The 21,579-nt window shown below is 42.5% G+C and overlaps 1 non-coding gene across 1 annotated transcript; it reads left to right on the top strand.

The window, feature by feature from the left end:
- The first annotated feature begins 21,149 nt into the window (after window positions 1-21,149).
- Window positions 21,150-21,253, top strand: LOC126961940 (small nucleolar RNA U13). Its single transcript, XR_007728519.1, has one exon. It is a non-coding gene; the product is annotated as a small nucleolar RNA U13 (small nucleolar RNA).
- Window positions 21,254-21,579: the final 326 nt, after the last annotated feature.

The following is a 21,579-nucleotide window of genomic DNA, read 5'->3' as shown; positions in this document are numbered from 1 at the left end:
TTCTGTTTTGATCTTTATTATTTCTTTCCTTCTACTAATTTGGGGTTTGGTTCGTTTTTCTTTCTCTAATTCCTTGAGGTGCATCATTAGGTTGTTTATCTGAAGACTTCCTGCTTTTTAATGAAGAGTTTGTTGCTATAAACTCCTCTCTTAGTGCTTTCGCTGTATCATCTTAGTATGTTGGGTTTCCATTTTCATTTGTTCAACCAATTTTTAAATTTCCTTTTTACTTTCTTCATTGATCTATTCATTGTTCAACAACATTTTGTTTAATTCCCATGAATGTGTACCGTTTTCAACATTCCTTCTGTTATTGAGTTCCAGTGTTATTCAATTGTAACCAGAAAAGATATTTGATATGATTTTGATTTTTTTTAATTTGTTAAGACTTGTTTGTGACCTAACATATGGTCTACCCCAGAATATGTTCCATACATTGTTGAGAAAAAGGCACAATCTACAGCTGTTGGATAAAGTATTCTGTAAATGTCTGTTAGGTTCATTTACTCCAGAGTGCAGTTTATTCCACTGTTTCTTTGTTGATTTTCTATCAAAATAATCTGTCTATTGCCATAAGTGGGGTGTTGAAGTTTCCCACTATTAATGTATTGCAGTCAGTCTCCCTTTTAGGTCTTTTCAAATTTGTTTTATATATTTGAGTGCTCCAGTATTAGATACATACATACTTATAATTATTATATCGTCTTACTGTGTTGATCCCTTTATCATTATATAACGGTCATCTTTGTGGTTTTTTTAAAAAAAACTATTCTTGGTTTAAAATCTATTTTATGTGATATAAGTATAGCTACTTCTGTTCTTTTTTGTTTCCATTTGAATGGACTATCTTTTGCCATCTCTTCACATTCAGTCTGTATGTGTCTTTTTTTTTTTTTTTTTTTTTTTTTTTTTTTTTTTTTGAGACGGAGTCTCGCTCTGTCACCCAGGCTGGAGTGCAGTGGCCGGATCTCAGCTCACTGCAAGCTCCGCCTCCCGGGTTCACGCCATTCTCCGGCCTCAGCCTCCCGAGTAGCTGGGACTACAGGCGCCCGCCACCTCGCCCGGCTAGTTTTTTTTTGTATTTCTTAATAGAGACGGGGTTTCACCGTGTTAGCCAGGATGGTCTCGATCTCCTGACCTCGTGATCCGCCCGTCTCGGCCTCCCAAAGTGCTGGGATTACAGGCTTGAGCCACCGTGCCCGGCCCAGTCTGTATGTGTCTTTATAGGTGCAGTGCATTTCTTACAGACAACATATAATTGGGACTTGTTTTTTATCCATTCAGCCACTCTCCCTTTTAATTGGAGAATGTAATCTATTTTCAAGACATTATTAATAAAGAAGGATATATTATTGCCATTATGCTACTTGTTTACTGCTGGTTTTGTGGATCCTTTCTTCCTTTTGTTTTCCTCTCTTACTTTCTTTGTGGTAAAGTGGTTTTCTCTGGTAGGATATTTGGATTCCATGCTACTGATTTTTAGCGTATCTATTACTGGTTTTTGCTTTGTGATTACCATGAGGCTTACAAAAAAATTTTGTAGTTATAACAGGTTATTTTAAGCTGATAGTGACCTTGCTTTGATTGCAAAGAAAAGTAACAAAAACAAACTCTACACGTTAACACCACCCCTCCTACACATTTTGACTTATGGATGTTTCAATTTACATCGTTTTTATTGCCTAGCTCCTAACTAATTATTGTAATTATTATTGATTTTAATAGTTTTGCCTTTTAGTCTTCATACATAAGATGCAGTGGTTTACTTACCCCAATTACAATAGTAAAGTATTCTGAATTTGTCTATTTTTTCACCAGTGAATTTAGTATCTTCAGATATTTTCTTGTTACACATTAGAATCCATTTAGCATTTAGAATCTCTTTAGCATTTCTTGTAAGACAGGTGTGGCATTGATGAATTCCCTCAGCTTTTGTTGATCTGGGAAAGTATCTCTCTTGTTTGAAGGATAGCTTTCCTGGGTACAGTATTCTTGGTTGTCAATTTTTTTCCCTTCAGCAGTTTGAGTATAGCATCCCATTCTCTCCTAGTTTTCAGGGTTTCTGCTGAGATACCTGCTAAAGTCATGTTGGAGCTCTATTGAATCTAATATGCATCTTTTCTTTTGCTGATTTGAGTATTCTTTTTTGGTCTTTAATTTTTGCTAATTTGGTTATAATGTGCCTTGGTTGGGTTGAATTTGGTGACCATTGAACATCCTGTACCTGGATGATGTTATCTTTTTCCAGATTTGGGAAATGTTCAGCCATTATTTCCATAAATATGCTTTCTAGGGCTTTTATCTCTCATGTCCTTTAGGAATATTTATTACTTGGAAGTTAGTTCACTTGATGGTATTCCGTAATTCTCATAAGCCATTTTTACCCTCTCTGACTCTTTTTTCTTCTTGCTTCCCTTATTGGGCAATTTCATATATTCTCATCAAGCTTTCTAATTCTTTCCCCTGTTTGATCAAATCTGCTGTTGGTGCTTTCTAATGAGTTTTTCTTTCCTTTTTTTTTTTTTTTTTTTTTTTTTTTTGAGACAGAGTCTTTCTCTGTCACCCAGGCTGGAGTGCACTGGTGCAGTCTGGCTCACTGCAACCTCTACCTCCCAAGTTCAAACAATTCTCCTGCCTCAGGCTCCCCAGTAGCCAGGGCTACAAGCAAGCACCATCATTCTGGCTAATTTTTGTATTTTTAGTAGAGACAATATTTCACCATGTTGGCCAGGCTGGTCTCAAACTCCTGACCTCAAGTGATCCACCCGCCTCAGCCTCCCAAAGTGCTTGGATTACAGGCGTGAACCACCATGCCCAGCCCAGTTATTGTATTCTTTATTTCTAGGATTTCTATATGTTTTTTTTTTTTTTTTTTTTTTTTGAGATGGAGTCTCGCTCTGTCGCCCAGGCTGGAGTGCAGTGGCCGGATCTCAGCTCACTGCAAGCTCCGCCTCCTGGGTTCATGCCATTCTCCTGCCTCAGCCTCCCGAGTAGCTGGGACTACAGGCGTCCGCCACATCGCCCAGCTAGTTTTTTGTATTTTCTTTTTAGTAGAGACGGGGTTTCACCGTGTTAGCCAGGATGGTCTCGATCTCCTGACCTCGTGATCCACCCGTCTCGGCCTCCCAAAGTGCTGGGATTACAGGCTTGAGCCACCGCGCCCGGCCTTATATGTTTTATTTTTAATTGTTTCTAATTATTTGTCAAATTTCTCCTTTTGTTCCTGAACTGTTTCCCAAATTTTATTTAGTTTTTTATATGTATTTATTTTCTTGTTATTCTCTTAACTTTTATAAGAGAATTATTCTCAATTTTCTATCCAACATTTCATACCTCTTCCATTTTTCTGAGTCTATTGCTAGAGCTTTGTTGGTTTCTTTTGGCGGTGTCATATTTCCCTGAATTTTCCCAATTCTTGTGTCTTTACATTGATTCCCATGCATTTGAGGTCACAGTCATCTCTTCTGCTTTTTACAGGTGTCATTTGGTGGTGTTAGACCCTTACTACCTAGTATCGGAACTTACACACTGCCCTGTTGTTTCTTCTCATTCTGGGGAGGGCTTATGGTGAGCACCAGAACTAAAACACTGCACTGGAACTAATTCAATACACTGCCAGTGTTTCCCAGTCTGGGAAAGACTTATAGTGAACAACAAAAGTTAAATGTTTCCTCAAAACTATATTGCTGCTGTGATATCATTTCCCAGTCTGCAGAAGATTTAAGTGGGAACTGGAAATTAATCTCAAACTTTTAGCTGTTTCTGGGCCACGGGAAGGCTCCACATTAGTACCTGGTGATACACCCAAATGTCATTTTGAAAAGTAATCCCCAGTGTTGGAGGTAGGGTCTGGTGGGAAGTGTTTGGATCATGGGGGATGGGGTAGGACCTCTCATGAATGGCTTAGGCCATGCCCTTGGTGATAAGTGAGCTCTCACTCTGAGTTCACACAAGATCCAGTTGTTTAGAAATGTGTGGCACCTCCCCATTCCCCACCACACCTTCTCTCTCTCTCTTTCTCTCTCTCTCTCTCTCTCTATCCTGCTTTCACCATGTGATGTGCCTGCTCTGCCATGAGTAAGTTTCCTGAGGCCTCCCCAGAAGCGAAGCAGATACTGGCGTCATGCTTATATAGCCTGCAGAACTGTGAACCAATTAAATCTCTTTTCTTTATAAATTACATAGCCTCAGGTATTTCTTTATAGCAATGCATGAATGACCTTATACACCTGGGCTTTGTGAAAAGTCCATACAGGGATTTGGGCCTTCCAAGAAATTGTGTCCCTGTAGCACGACAGTACCATTAGTCTCTTAAAAGTGGCATCCCCACTGATCAAAGGGCAGAGTAGCCACCAAGAGCTGCATGACAGTTGCTGCTATCAGCACCCTTCTGTCCGTCCCAATTCACCCCAGGTAGTTCAGCCCTCCTGAGCTCCCAATGATTCTAGTGGGATGAGACTGTAGTGGGCCTCCCATAAGATTCCCAGATCAGGGAAGAAATCAAATGTCCACTTCTAATTTCTTCCTCTCACCTTGGAAACTCTGGGTCTAGGGAAAATTTCTGTGAATGTCATTATGCTGGTTTTGGGGAGGGAGTGGTACAATCCGAAATGACCAAGTCTCTTACTAGTCACAGCTTCTCTCAATTCTGTGGGCCCAAGGAGTTTCTCTGCTTTCCCCATGAGTTCTGGTAAAATCAGGGTGGTATTCTTATATTTGAATAGTTTCTAGTTGCATTTGTGGGAGGGTGATGCTAGGGGCTCTTCTATTCTGCCATCCTGCCAATGTCTGTCCCCTAAAATGGAATTTTAGGAGCTGGATCCCCCATCAGTTGGCTGGCAATAAGTACCTCATCACTGGTGGTAGGTGGAGTACTGAGAGCTCTGGCATGTTGACATTGCAATTGTTGAAACTGTCACCTGTTCTGAATGGGATGAGATTTCTGCAGAAGGAAATGCGCTGGCTGGTGGATAGATAAAGCATTAAGAGGTACAGGGCAACTGAAGTAGTAATTAGAAGTACAATAAAATCAGATGGCTGCTGCTAGGTGCTATAAATTCATTACAGAAAGACAATGAAATGTTGAGGTGATTCATCATTATTAAAAAGTAAGGAAGGAGAGTCAGAGGGTTTCCTTGTCAGCGAGCAAAGAGACTTTCATCTCCTGCAGCCAGAGGACAGAAAAAACTTAATTATAAGGTTGTGGAACTCCACAGAAGGTTGACATCCAAACCGCGGCAAGGCTGCAGTGTCTACTTAAAGCTCTGTTTGGGAAGGAATGGAACCCTGATACCTGGGTGGAAACAACTGGGTCAATGGACTGAGGAACTTTGAAACACAGGATCCTCCTGAACCTCCTGGACCTGAAAGAGTAGACCATTCTTCCGAGTTACAGGCTAGCACTCCACCCTATCCCCTACCACTTTACTTGAAGACAGTTTAAGTGCAGAGGTCCTCAAGTGCAAGACAACAAATGATCCCCTCAGAATCTCACCCCACCTCCTCTCCTGGCCACCAAAACAATAATGAGGGTCGAGTTACAACATGATAAATCCAGGAAAGCGCTAGGCCTGCTATTAAAGGACCATAGGCCAAAGAAGATGCTAGTCCTCACCAAGATGCATCACCAGGAGCCAGGAAAGTCTGTATAGGACTGGATCCCGAGGGCCTGGATCAAGGGGACAGAATATAAAGTTGGATAAGAAAGTTTATTGATATGGGAAAATGATGTAACACTCTGGTAACCACAGGAGATGGTGTTGATTTGCATCTTGGATGGCTCCTGAAAGCTTGAGGAAATTGATGGCTCATCCTAAGTGAGACACAAACGCCAGAACTTCCTCCAGACAGTGGAGGAAAGGGTCAAAAGGCTCAGAGAAGGAAGTGTGTGGTGTTGTTATAGTCCTTGTGGTGGGCACACCGTTACATGACCCTCAATGAGCCATGCCCTTGTATAATCCCTCCACTTGAGTGCAGACAGAACCTGTGACTTACTTCTAGCCAATAGTGTCTGGCAAAGGTAATGGGATAGTCATTCTGTGATTATGTTACATTACACAATACTCTAGCTTGGCATCCTGGAATGAGAGATTCTCCCGCTGGCTTGAAGAAGTGAGCTGCCATGTTGTGAGAGGCCCTGCAGGAAGGAACTGCAGATCACCTCTAGGAATTGAGAGCAGCACCCAGCTGACCATCAGCAAGAAAACAAGGACTTCAGTCCTACAACCACAAGGAACTGAATGCTGCCATGAGTTTGAAAGAGGATCCCATGAGTTTGAAAGAGGATCCTGAGCTCCAGTTAGGAGTACAGCCTGGCCAACACTTTGACTGTAGCCTTATAAGACCCCAAACAAAGGACTTCAGGTAAGCCATGTCCAGACTTCTGACCTCCAGACACTGTGAGAAAATAACTGTATGTTATTTTAAACTGGTAATTTTGCAGTAAGTTGTTATGTAGCATAGGTAACTAATATACCACTTAAGGCTGGAAAACCCACCAGCCAGTGATGTCCTCCATGGGATGGCCCAGAGGGTGCCTCATTTACCACAGTAATGAGAAATATGTCCATGAGGTGGGGCACCAGCATCACTGGAATGTTCAGTGGTAGTCATCCTCTGTGGGTCACAGCTAATGCTATTACAGACCCCCTACTAGCAAATGGACTGATTGGGTTTCAAAATAATGAAAGCCATGTAGCAATGTTGAAGTATCAAAAGCAAAGTGGTCACAATTACTGTAATGAGTGACAAGGTTAAAATGTTAGCCATAGGCTGGGCATGTTGGCTCACACCTGTAATCCCAGCACTTTGGGAGGCAGAGAGAGGCAGATCACAAAGTCAAGAGATTGAGACTATCCTGGCCAACATGGTGAAACCCCATCTCTACTAAAAATACAAAAATTACCTGGGCGTGGTGGCACACACCTGTAGTCCCAGCTACTCAGGAGGCTGAGGCAGGAGAATCTCTTGAACTCAGGAGGTGGAGGTTGCAGTGAACTGAGATCATACCACTGCATTCCAGCCTGGCTACAGAGCAAGACTCCATCTCAAAAATAAAAAAAATATCAGCCATGGGGCCTGATCCACAAAGTTCTAGAGGTATTTGGAGTGAAAAAAAAAATGTGTGTAGGATTTACAAGAAGATCAAATCAGAAAAATTACTGCATGAAAACTCCAGTGTTCTATGGCAGTGGTCCCCAACATTTTTGGCACAAGGGACCAGTTTTGTGGAATACAATTCTTCCATGAACAAGGACAGGGGATGGAGGAAGAGTGGGTATGGTTTTGAGATGAGACTGTTCCACCTCAGATCAACAGCCATTAGATTCTCATAAGGAGTGTGCAACATAGATCCCTTGCATGTGCAGTTCACAACAGGGTTCCTGCTTCTATGAGAGCCTAATGCTGCCAGTGATCTGACAGGAGGCAGAGCTCAGGTGGTAATGCTCACTCGCCCGCCACTCACCTCCTGCTGGGCAACCCAATTCCTAACAGGCCATAGACAGGTACTGGTCCACGGCCTGGGGGTTGGGGACCCCAGTTCTATGGCAATTCCAGGCTATTCACAGCAGAGAGCAACACACCATGCAAAAAATAATCCCTCACATGCTAGTTAAGATGGAGCCTACAACCATGGACATCAAATGATCGTGCAGCCATCATGAGCAGGATTCCCATCATGAGCTGGATTCCAATCATGAGCTGGGTTCTACCATATACCCAGGAAGTCAAAAGACAAGGGAACCCTGCAGCAATCCACTGCCACACGGAGGCAGCACATCCACAATCAGGCACTGACAGGGTCAGAGGGTGTAAATAAGCCACACAAGCAGTTGGCCCAGACCCCAGCTACACAAAGGTGCATTAATAAATGGACTACAGCTGTGGGCAACTGGGGCTTACGCTTCCTGGGTATCCCCTGAGAGCCTCTATAGAATACACCTCAGAAAGTTTCCATCGGGGTGAAGAAACTGGGGTATTTATCCACCAATTGCCTGCCTTCTTTGAAGATTTCTCCTGGGAGTTAACTCCCTGGCACTTCAGATCTCTACCCCAACCCCAACACATGGGCTGATCATGATGCTTCCACCAGAGAACACTCTCAGGCAGTGAGACGAAGATGCCTGAGTTAGAATCCCCTTGGCCTGGAGGAAAACTGTCCACCAAAGCTTCTGGTGACCTCCTTGGTGGATGAGTGCTGATAACAACAACAACAAAAAACCCTCTGTAAAATATTTAAGGAGGTTTATTCTGACCATGGACTGGGAAACAGTCTCAAGAAAGTCCGAGACTGAATTCTCAAGAAACCCAAGGGGACTGAATTACAGTTTAGTTTTATACATTTTAGGAAAATAGAAGTTACAGGCAAAGACATAAATCAATACATGTAAGGTATACATTGGTTTAGTCTGCAAAGGCAGGACATCTCGAAGAGGGGGCTTCCAAGTCATAAGTGGGAGATGATAGATAGATAGATAGATAGATAGATAGATAGATAGATAGATAGATAGATAGATAGATATCTCCCATATATTATACATATATTTCTAGATAGATAGATATCTCCTATATATTATACACATGTTTCTCTCTGCTGTTTTTTTTTTCATATGGATATATGTAAAGGGAGGGAGAGATTTTTAAGTCAAGTAGCAATAGGATATTACAGTTCATAAAAGGTAAAATTTGTGAGTGTATACACTCTCTCAAAATGTTATCAAGATCACCTCCTCACAAATATTAAGGGGGCACTTAACAAATAAAAACAGGGCAGCGTTTCTTCTTGTTTACCCAACATAAATAGCACTTGCTCTTGCTACTGAGCCATCAGCTTGTTGCACGATTGTATCATAGCAACATTCAGCCAGAGAACCTTCTAGAGCATTGAAACATCTTTCTGGGTGGCTACAGTTGTCCTAGCAGCAAGATGGAACAGAACAAAAACTTTCAGCTGAGTGATTAGTGTACTGGGCCTTAGAGACCTAAATCTGCCACAAACTGGATGTATGACCGAGTAGCCTGGACTATATCCATTCCTTCATTTATTTAACAAATACTTACTGAGCATCTCCTAGGTGTCCAGGCTCAGAGCCACTGTGCAGGGAACGATCTCCAAAGTCTTTTTCAAGTCTAACTGGAGACTCAGAATGGCACATTTGTAGAGATATGGAAACATTTATCAAAATCAACATCTCCCAACATAGCCAAACCCTTGATCCTCTTGTAAATGACCCCCTTGCACACCATCTTTCTTTGTAAAAAGAACGCAGTTGTTCTGAGTCCCCTCCTTGCCCACGGGGAAGAGTTCACAATGGAAACGGGAAAAGATGGAAGTGCGTTTGTCTGGGGCCCCTGAGTCAGCCAGACTCCTCCCAGCTCCTAGTCCAGTCTCTCCTCTCTTCTCCAGGGAGGCACGCCCTATCTGCCACTTTGTGGGTTGTGGAAGCTGATTAGCATTTTGCACACTTCAGCAAACTGAGCTTTGGAATCTCACTTGTCCCCTCAGCAAAATATCCGGTGGAAGAGGAACAGATTTGAATGCAAAGGACAATTGCATAATTTGCCTAAGTTCCAGGGCAGAAACGCCACATGACTGCTAGTTCGCTTCTTCTCTTTTGCCCTTTTCCCCAGCAAGCCTCGAAAAGTAATCCCACAGCCTAGCAACTAATCCCACACGTGACCTTTTGGCAACTGAGGATGCTTTCTTCACATGCTGGAAAACTGCGACATGGCTCCAAATTAAAATGCCTTTTGCCTCTCATTACCATATTAAAGGGCTTGAGGTTGTGAGATGAGAGTGCGCTTAAATTGCGCAAGAAAAAGGAAAGGTGATTCTTTTATATTCTGTACCTGACCTACACTTCTTCATGAGCCTCATTTCATAGAGGAGCAAGGGAAAATAATAAACTCACCAACTGAAGGCCTCTCAACCTCTTCCAGTTTAAAACAGACTCTTTCAAGCTGAGTTGCTGAGAAGCAATTGCTCAGTTTTTCAGGGTTTTTTCATGCCTGGGTGCAAAGGAAAGCTTTTATCTTGCAGTAGCTAGAGACGAGACCTCAAATGTAAGACCTCCTTCTTGGAAGGCGAATCTTCCCTAGGCGGCAGCCGAGCTGGGCTGGTCTCTGGGACCCAGCACAGGTATCTCCTCTGGCACAGTGAGTCGCTCCCCATCCTTTGGGGCAATAAGCTGGCACCTGCTGCTGACGTGTGTGGTTCTGGCCCTTTCCTCCAGTCGAGATGTCTCTGTACAATCGGCACTGAGCCAGGCCTCTGCTGACCCAGCAGTTATTTCAGGCTCCACATCTCCTCTGCTGGATTCTTTTCCCACGGCTGTCCTAACAAATTACCACAAACTACATGGCTGAAAACAGCAGAAATGTATTCTTTCACATTTCTGGAGGCCAGAAGTCCAAAATCAAGGTGTTGCTAGGGCCACTGATCCTCCAAAGGCCCTGGAGAAGAATCCTTCCTTGCCAGTTCCATCTTTGGATAGCTCCTGGCCTTCCCGGGCTATGGCAGCACCACTCCAAAGTCTGCCTCCATCTCCACATGGCCTTCTTCCCTGTGTCTCTGTGCCTCGAATCTCCCTCTCCCTTTTTTTTTTTCATAAAGACACTACTCATTGGATACAGGAACCCCCCTAAATTCAGAATGATTTGTCTCTGTGCCTCATATCTCCCCCTCTTTTTTTTTTCATAAAGACACTACTCACTGGATACAGGACCCACCCTAAATTCAGAATGATTTTATTTCAAGATCCTTAATTACATTTGTGAAGACTTATTTTCAAATAAGGTCACATTCATAGGTACAAAAGATTAGGACTTGGACATACCTTGTGGGGAGCCATGAGTCAACCCAGTACACCCTTCAAGGACCATCTAGGAACTACTAATTCCATTACCCCTCTTATCCCCGTTTGCAGGCTGCAGAGAATCAGGAGTGCTGGTTCATCCATTGAGATGTGTCCCTCAGCTACTTCTCACCCACTGCTCAGGTGCCATGGTGAGGCTAGACTTCTCTGTACATCCCGAGAAACCTAGACAAGAGTTGTTTCTGCTCTAAGATGCGTTAAAATTTATCTGGAGTTTCAAGCAAACCTTCCAACTCCCTGCTTCTCTATCCTGCCTCATCCACCTTTCTCCCCTACATTCAGCCTCATCTTCCCCCTCCCTTAGAGGAATGTCCTAAAAGTAAAATGAACTCAAATTCAGAAAGCCTGAGTTAGAACTCCAGGTCAGACATTTATTAACTATCTATCCTTAGGCAAATCATTGCCCCTATTCTGAATTATTCAATGCCAGGCTCCGACCATGACAGAGACACCCAGACCTTCAATCCCTTCGTTCAAGTCAATAAGCTCCTTTCCACCAAGGAGAAGTCGGCTGCCACATAATGTTCACCGAGCCACGGCTCCAGCTGCCCTGATGACTCCACCTAAGGGGAGACAGGCCATCCTCCAACTCTGCCTGCAAGGACCACAGCTTGTGAGCTGCCTAACGGGGCCCCCTGCCCAATTCTCACCACATGACTAAGCAGCTTCCCAGTGGCCCCAGCTCAACACTGGACCATAAGCTTAGCCAATAACAATCCTCTACTAAGAGACATCCAAGGCCTTTTTCATCACACTTGTCATCCTCAATTATCTCAGGAACCATAGGAAGTCCCATCATTATATGTTTTTTGCTTCTGTTTTGTAGAGATGGGGTTTTGTCATGTGGCCCGGGCTTGTCTCAAACTCTTGGACTCAAATCATCCATCCACCTCAGCCTCCCAAAGTGCTGGGATTGCAGATGTGACCCACCATGCCTCCATCATCATACGGACACTTATTTTCATACTGCTGATGCATCTGCTAATTAAAACCATCTCCCATCCCTCATCTCCCCTCAGAACCTTTCTACAGAGCCCTCTGGAACTCATGATTTCACCAGCAAACTCCCCTTCCTCCTCAACCTCTTCTCTGAACATTCCAGTCACCTTACTCCACTAACTAAAATCGAGCCAGTTCCTGATGGTCCCACAGTCTTCTCAAGCAGAAATTATTATTTTTCTCCCCTAACCCTTAAGCCTCAGGGTGGAGGTGGGGCAGTAATACACTTTGGGTGTTGTTCCCACCCAAATCCCATATCGAAATGCTATCCCCAATGTTGGAGATGGGACCTGGTGGGAGGTGATTGGATCATGGAGGTGGGTTTCTCATGAACGGGTTAGCACCCTCCCTTTGACACTGCCCTTGTGATAATGGGTGAATTCTCAGGAGATCTGATCATTTAAAAGTGTGTGGCACCTCCTCCCTCACTCTTATGCTCCTGTTCTGGCCATCTCATTTGCCTGCTCCCGCTTCACTTTCCACCATGAGTGACAGCTCCCTGAGGCCTCCCCAGAAGCTGAGCAGATGTCAGCATCATGCTTCCCATACAGCCTGCAGAACTGTGAACCACTTAAACCTCTTTTATTTATAAACTACACAGTCTCATATATTTCTTTAGAGCAATGAGAGAACAAACTAACACAGGCAGGTGTCCTCTTGTGTTCCTCATTGTTTCTTCCAACCTATTTTTCCCCCTTGCTCCATTAAAAACAAACAAAACCCTCACCTCTTTTGAAGTTTACTTTACCCAGTTTCATCATCACTTCCTGTCATCTTCTCATAATCTCAAGCCCCTCTTCATAATTCACTGATGACTTCAGTGCCTGGCTGCTGGTCTGCCACTTCACAACCCCCCTTATCATTCGCAGTGAGTTTAAAATCACATAAATGACACAGCCAACACACCTGTCTTTCAATTCCTTAGCTCCTTAATGCCAGCCATTTTTCTTTTCCACCCCGTCCCAGCCAACCATTCATGTGCAATAAATAAATGGTGGGAGAAGCTCATTTAAAAATGAATTAAACAGCCAAGCATAGTGGCTCACACCCATAATCTCAGCACTTTGGGAGGCTGAGGCAGGCAGATCACCCGAGGCCGGAAGTTTGAGACCACCCTGGCCAACATGGCGAAACCTCATCTCTACTAAAAATGCAAAAATTAGCTAGGTGTGGTGGCACATGCCTGTAATCCCAGCTACTCAGGAGGCTGAGGCACAAGAATGGCTTGAACCCAGGAGGCAGAGGTTGCAGTGAGCCAAGATCACGCCACTGCACTCCAGCCTGGGCAACAGAGAGAGACCCTGTCAAAACAAAAAAAGAAGAAAGAAAAGGAAGGAAGGAAGGAAGGAAGGAAGGAAGGAAGGAAGGAAGGAAGGAAGGAAGGATGGATGGGAGGGAGGGAGGGAAGGAGGGAGGGAGGGAGGGAGGGAGGGGGAGAGAGAGAGAGAGAGAGAAAGAAAAAGAGAGAGAGAGAAAGAAAAAAGAAAGAAAGAAAGAAAGAAAGAAAGAAAGAAAGAAAGAAAGAAAGAAAGAATATGGAGAGATGAAACCTTTGCTTAAGTGAAGTTAGTGCACAGAAGTGAGGTGGAAGCAGAGTCAGGAAGACCTCTCAGAGGAGGCACCACTGAGGAGAATTTTATGTATAAGCCGGAGTTAGAAAGAGGTGTATGAAGGAAGGGGATTTTATTTGGAGATAGTAGATATGCAAAGACACAAAGCTGGAATGAATTATGGCAAGAGGTTTATTTGATTACAGTGGAAACTTCAAGGAAGGGAGCACTGAAAAAAGAGGCTTGGAGAAACAGGCAGGGACTAGATAATCATAGGCATTGAATGCCAAGCCAAATAATTTGGACACTAGTCTGAGAATGTTTGGAGCCACAAAGGTTTATTTTGGGTAGATAGCTTCCAGCAATGGTCACCAGTGATTCCTTCCCTCCCTGTACACATATGATGCTCTACCTATCAAGAGGTAGGATCCCTTTCCATTCCCCTTGGACCTTGCCTGGCCTCATGACTTGCCTTGTCCTGTACAGTATGACAGAAATGACACAGTGTCATTTCTGGAGTGAAACTTGAAGATATCAGGCAGCTTGCTATAAAGCAGCTCAGATTCCTGAATGACGTGACACCATGTTGGGAGAAAGGCCATGTAAAGGAGTAGGGAGGTACCAGACATGTGTGTGAGGTCTTCCTGAACCTCTCAGCCCAGCCAAGCTGCCAGATGGACACAACTGGATGAGTGACTCCCAGCGTATACCAAGCAGAACAGAAGAACTGCCCAGCTGAGCCCTGCCTGCATTCTTGACCCACTGAATCATGAGCAATAGTGAATCATTGTTGCTTTCTGGATGATTTGTTATATAGTAGCAATAGACAACTGAAACACATTTCATTTTATCTTCAAAATAGTACAAGGATATAGTATTCCCTCCATTTAGATAGGATGAAAATGAGGCTCAGCAAATCACAGAGCAACAAAGGATTCTAAGAGACATCCAAGATTGAACACAACCTTTACCAACTGTAGAACCCATGCTCTTTTCACTAGACATAGGGAATAAGCCTAGTATTTAGCTAAAATTTTGGATACAGTCAGCCTCTATTCTGATTGATGTGGAGTTCCTTCCAATCACTCAGGCCCTTTTCTTTACTGGTTATTAAATATCTGGAATACTGCCCTTGCCTGGGAGCACAGGATTATGAGTCAGGAACCATAATAATCTTTGGAAGACGTCGGAAGTCTTTCCAGTTTATAGAAAATATCCCTCAAGTCTTGTTTTCCTGGCCTTACCAACCTGGTGTATTTTGGACACAATCAGTACCTGAGGGTGAAGCTCAGAAGTGTCATCTGGTCCTCCCATGTCTCCATGGCATATCGCATACACAGCCAGAAATGGCTGTCAGCAGGAATGTCCTACAGGCCAAACAAAAATGCACCCAGTAATAGATGCATATTTCCTTTTCTTTTCCATTTCCCACCTTTCTCTCACTTTATTTCAGTTTTTGCTGTCTGTTTTATTACTTGGGAAAGCCCCTTGGAGTATCATTCTGAAGTAAAATTACTTCATTAAATCCAATGTATTGCTCTCGGAAAAAGGTTTTATTTCCTGTACTTGAAGCTGAACAGTAAACAATATGCTTCCTCTTTTCCTAACCCTAATTTCCAACCTTTTCTTGTGTCTTCATAGTTAAGGGAGCTAACAAATTTGTACCATGCCCCATCATTTACAGAGACTTTGCCTAGAGCCTAGAAGGAAAAACAGATAATTTCTGTTCAAATTTTACTCAACACACTCCCAGAAGAAAAGGTAGTGAACCAGTTATGCTCAGGTAGTTGCCTTCACGTATTTAGGGAGTTGCTCTCCCAGGTTGAGTGGTTCCAAGAATGAGATACAAATTACTTAGTTCTACAACATTTTCAGTGCCTGCATCCTGCACACGAGAACGTTCTTTGCAGTTTAGCAAAACAAGGTAGGCGTTGACTTTGGAATCAGAAGAACATTCAGGCTCTTCTCAACCCCTTTCAATCAGACTTTTACCCCCACCATGTAACAAAGTCATCAATGCCTTGTCAAAGTCACTAGTGCCTGCATCTGACCAAGTCCAACAATGAATTTTAATCCTCATCTTACTCAATAGCAGCAACTGACACTGTTGATCCTTCTTTTCATGAAACACTTTTTTCACTGGGCTTTTAGGCAGCCCCACACTCTTTGTTTCCTCTCTTCCCAATCTGTCTCTTCTGTCTCTCCCTCACTGGATTCGCCTCTTCCTCCTGACCTATATAGACTGACAGGCCCCAGGCTCACTTTCAGCCTTCTTGTGTCCTCTCTCTGTTCTCATTCTCTATGTGATCTCATCCAGTCCGTGGCTTCAAAGTCAGTGTACATGCTGAGGACTCCCACATTTTATCTTCAAATCCATTGTTTCCCTTATTAGAAATGTCCAAAATGGAATTCCTAATTTTCCCCCTTAACCCTGCTCCTCCCTCAGATTTCTACAACTCAGCAAATGGTACAAATCCTTCACCAAGGTGTTCAAACCAAAACCCTGGAGTCCATCTTAAAACTCTTTCACTCCCCACATTTATTCAACCAGCAAGTCCTTTTACCACCTCTACTGCTTCCACTCTAGACCAAGCCAGCTTCATTATTTTTTATTGAGACAAGTTCTCACTCTGTCACCCAGGCTGGAGTGCAGTGGTAAGATCACAGCTCACTGCAGCTTTGAGTTCCTGGGTTCAAGCGATCCTCCTGCCTCAGGCCCCAAGTAGCTGGGACTACAGGTGTGTGCCACCATGCCTGGCTAGTATGTGTGTGTGTGTGTGTGTGTGTGTGTATTTTTCATAGAGACAGGGTTCCACCATGTTGCCTAGACTGGTCTTGAACTCCTAAGCTCAAGTGATCCACCTGCCTTGGCCTCCCAAAGTGCTAGGATTACAGGCATGAGCCACTGCACCCAGCCACTGGCTTCATTTTTACTTTGATTATTGCAATAACCTCCTGTGGTTTCCAAGAATTTTCTTCTCCTTCCCCACCCCACTGATACTAGGCTTACCCACATGTCTTGCTTTGGTCAGTGAAATGTGATGGAAACAATGTTTGTCACTTCCAGGCAGAAGAAGTTCAGAAGCAGCATGTGATTCACTGTGATCTCTTTTGTCTCTTCCATGAGACCCTCAATGGCTCCAGATGGTGCTGCTTCATCAACCTGGGTCCTAGAGTGAAGATAATGTGCAACAGACCTGCAAAACCTGGAGCATTGTTCCTGTGACATTACTCAGCCCGTCCCGATGAATACACCTACCCACTTGACTGTCTACTTCCACGTCACCGCCCTCCCCAACATCCACCCAGTAAATTCTCCACATGGTAGTCAAAGAGATATTTTGCAAGGGTAAATTAGATCATGTCATTTCCCCACTCCAAGTCCTCCAAAGACTTCCACTTAACTTAGAATAAGATCCAGTTTTCTCATCTTGTCTATAAACTCCTTTATGGCTGAGTTCTAGCTCACCACATTGACCACATCTCTTGTTCCCTTCCTCTCGCTCTTTTCTGACACTGAGAAGTCCGCACTGGCTTTCTCTCTGTTTCTTGAATGCGCCAACCTCATTCCAACATCAGGGATCTTGAATTTCCTGAACCCTCTGACTGGGATGTTTGTCCTCCAGATACTTGTATGGCTGACTCCCTCACTTCCAACAGACCGCTGCTCAAATATTGCCCATCTGAGAAGATTCCCTACATACCTGGTTTAAAATAGTCCATTCCCTCTTCCCATCTGGCTACCTGCTATCTCCTTCCTCTGCTTTATTTTTACTTCATAGCACCTATCATTACCAATTAATATATTTTACAATTATTTTTTGATTTGTTGTCTATCTTTCCTTCTAGAATGTAAATTTCACAAGGACGGGAACTTTTTCTTACTCCCTATTAGAATTCACAGAACTTATGACACTGCCAGGTACATGGTAAACTTCAAAAACGTGTATTTGTTTTGAATGAATGAATAAATAAATGAAGCCTGAGATTTTAGCACTTACTGTCTGCATGAATGTGGGCAAATTATTTCAATTTTTGAGTTCAGTTTCCTCATCTCTAAAATGGAGACAGCAGTCCCTGAATTTTCTACTTTATAGGGTTATTGTGAGGACCAAATCAGATTGTGACTGTAAGTATGCCTTCCAAACAACAAAGAACTATGGAAGTATTACATAGGATTATTAATACATTATCTTATTTCAGATACCAGGCAAATTTTTGGCCAAACTCTTAGAGAGAAGACTGTGTCTCTGGTGGCTTTTACCTCTTTTTTCTATTACCATTTCCCCAAAATGTGGTATACGCTTTTCTCCTCTTGAATCCAGGCACTTCCTTTTATTTGTAGAACAGGAAAAGTAATACAAACCTGGGTCATCTCCAAATCTGCCAGAGCTGACCTTGGAGAAGTTCCTTAACCTTCTGAGGCTCAGATTCTTTGTCCATTAAATAGTGATTATGAAGAACTGATTTCATAAAGCTATTATGAGTCTGTAATGAGTTATGCATATGAAGAACTTTGAAGATTGAGTGGGACATAGTAATCTTTTAATAAGTGTTAGTTATTGTTATTCACTTAACTATTGACTGCCTGTACAAATGTTACTTCATACATTTTTGTATGTGAATCAGATGAGGGAAGGTATGCCCATTACTTAGAATGGTGCCCGAAGCCTCATAGGTGCTTAATAAATAGTAGCCATTATAAGTAGTAGTGGTGGTGGTGGTAGCAGTAGTTCAGAGCAGTTATGAATTTCAACAAAAAATTTTTTTAATGGTCCATGGTCTCTTGATATAATTTTGTTCTTCTCCTTTTCCAGCATTGTGGTGCTAATTAGGAGACTTTTATATAAACCTCTTCCCTAACCATTTCAGCAAGTCACAGTTCATTACACCCAAAAGCATCAGTCCAAATGCCAACATAGTAAATCCCATGGCTACAGGCCCTACCCCACCCACCCCTGAAAAAGAGATCCATGATCCATGGGTGTTGGCTGCAATGTAAAAGTCAAAACCTGACTGCAGTTAAGTTTGTAGGGGCCCTGGCATTGTTACCTGCCTAGGAATTGATGACCTACCATTTTCAAGCTCTCCTATAAATATGAACTGGGTTCTTGGCACAGAGTTTCCACAAACTCACCAGTGCACTACTTCCTAAATACAGATATCCCTCATTCTCTTTCTCTAAGTATGAAATGGAATCCAAACTTTGGTCAAGCTTTCAAAAGACATCCTTCTCACTAATTCTTCCCAAGGATCTCTGCTTTAATCTAAGAGAACGATAGGCAGCCATGCCAACTTCCTACATCTATTATCAATTCTGAAAATGCTGTTCCAATTTCCTTTCAGCCACATACTAAAACATCTCACCCTCACCATAAAATCGTTCAATGCTATAAGAAGATATTATAGACTTCCACGTAAAAGTGGTAGATGGAACATAAACATTACTTCTGCTCTGTCCCAGAAATTCCAATAAATATTACAGCAAAGAAAAAAAATTTTTTTTTGAGATGGAGTCTCACTCTGTCACCCAGGCTGGAGGGCAATGGCCTGATCTCGGCTCACTGCAAGCTCCACCTCTTGGGTTCAAGCGATTCTCCCACCTCAGCTTCCCAAGTAGCTGAGATTACAGGCACCCGCCATCATGCCCAGCTAATTTTTGTATTTTTAGTAGAGACGGGGTTTCACTATGTTGACCAGGCTGTTCTCAAACTCCTGACCTCAGGTGATGTACCCGCCTTGGCCTCCCAAAGTGCTGGGATTACAGGCATGAGCTACTGCGCCTGGCTGGAAAATTTTTTTTAAAGCATTAAACCTCAGTGAAAAAGATAACCAGAAAGAACATAAAAGAGTAAAATCTGGAGCTCTAGGAAGCAGATGAACCAGTGATAACTCACTTAGCAGACCTGAGAAAGCTGAACCCCAAGCTGACAATGAGAATAAGCCCGATTTTCACTGCAGAATCCCAGGGTACCACTGGACATGGGTGGGAAGTTGAGTCTGTTGACAAGATGACTGGCGGGAAGCATGTTTAAGAAGGGGATAGACCCTCCCCAGGCCCCTCATCCTGCCCCTTCCCCAACCCAGACAACTGAAGGCGTAATTCTTGGAAACAATAAAGCATAGTGGGGCATATATGTCATTGTTGAGGGCAGGGACAGTGCACTGAACACAGGAAGATTAAGTGAGAGGTAACACACTGAATATGAGGACCTTAGTTCTCAGAGCATGAGAAGCCAGACTTAACACTGCTTGTCGGAGACTGAAGCACACCTCTCTAGGAAGTCTATATACTCCAAGAAAAGATATAGCAGTGCCAACAACAGAATTCCCGCAGAGAAGCAGATTGGCCAAATTACCTTGCAAGTAGTGAGTTCAGAGTTAACAAGTTCCACCCCCACACACTGAGTTTCTAATTTGCTTTTAAGTGTCTCATTTCAAAATGTGAGCCTTAGTCAATGATCACCAAAACTCTAAGGAAATTCCCTAACTTGAAAAATACAGGTGACCCTTTAACAACATGGGGTTAAGGGTACCAACCCCCAAGCAGCTGAAAATCTACATATAACTTTTGACTCTCCAAAAACTTAACTGCCAATAGCTTACTCTTGACTGAAAGACTTACCAATAACATAAAACAATCACTAAACACTTTTTATGATATATGTATTATATGTTGTATTGTTACAATAAAGTAAGCTAGAGAAAAGAAAATGTTATGAAGAAAATCATAAGGAAGAAAAACTATATGTATTATTTATTGAGTGGAAGTGGATCATCACAAAGGTCCTTACCTTAGTCATCTTCACATTGAATAGGCTAAGGAAAAGAAGCAAGAGACAGGGCTGATCTTGCTGTCTCAGGGGTGGCAGAAGCAGAAGATAATCCACATATTAGCAGACTCAAGCAGTTCAAGCTCATGTTTTTCAAGGGTCAAAATATTAGGAGGGGGAAAAAAGCAACTTATAGAAAACTCTGCAGGAAAATAAAAACTTCAAAAGGAAACTATCATCAGCATCCCCAGACAAATAGGAGAAGTTATTGTAATTTATTAAATAAAAACAATGCTCTAGCAAAAGGAAAACAATTTTAAAACAAGAGAGGAATTATAAATTCAAATTTGACAGCCAGAATGAAAATTTCAGTCAAAGAGTTAGAAGATAAATTTAGGGAAATCTCTTAGAAAGTTGAATGAAAAATCAAAGAGATAGAAGATATGATACAAAAAATAAGAAATATAGAAAATCATTCTAGGAGTTCATCAACTGAGTAACTAAAATTTCAGAAAAAGAACTTGAAAAATAGAAGAAAAAAGAGAAAAGAAATAATCCAAGAAATTTCTTAGTACTGAAGGGCATGAGTTTCCAGACTTAAAAGTTACAGTAAATATTCAGTACAATAGATAAAAATAAATTCACACTAAGTTCCATCATCTTAAACTTTCAGAACAATAGACATAAAAGAGGGAGTCTTAAAACTTTTCAGAAAAAGGTAAAAATGATTGCTCAAAATACCAAAATGACTGTGGCTTTCTCAACAGCCCCAGTAGAAGCAAAAAGATAATGTAACAATGACTTTAGAATTCTGTAGAAAAAAATTATTTCTAGCCTAGAATTCTATACCTATCAAAATTAACAATTAAATATTTGGGTGGGATACAAACATTTCAGACGTAAGTCTCAAAACAATTACCTGCCATGAGCCCATTCTCAGGAAGCTACTGGAGATCCTTTTGTAGTTTATAAGCGTGATGATTGGGTGTTCATGTCTATGCATGAGATGTGCCTACCTCAAACCTTGTTGTGATGTTGGCACACTTCCCATCTGATGTGAAAAAGGAAAAAAAGAAAAAAGAGAAGAAGCAGCAGCTACTAGATAAGTCCAAAATTAGGAGGCGAAGCAAGAAAGAGAAAGACATGGAGTCTGGAAAGTAAGAACATCAATCCAAGAAAGAGCAAAGGAAATCTCAGAGATAAAGGCGAAGGGAGATCCAAATACAGCCATGTACTCAGCCTAGAAATAAACTAGTCCCGGTTGGAGCAGCTCAGCAGGGCGCAGGAAAGATGGTCAAAAGATGGCTTTGTTAGAATACCTGATGTGAGTGAGTGTATTGAGAGGAAATGTAAACAACCGAGGAGAAAGTTTGGAGTGAATTA

Source organism: Macaca thibetana, chromosome 8 (assembly GCF_024542745.1).
Source record: "Macaca thibetana thibetana isolate TM-01 chromosome 8, ASM2454274v1, whole genome shotgun sequence".
NCBI lineage: Eukaryota > Metazoa > Chordata > Mammalia > Primates > Cercopithecidae > Macaca > Macaca thibetana.
Note: the sequence above shows the minus strand (reverse complement) of the source record. Positions and strands in the feature narration are given on the sequence as shown.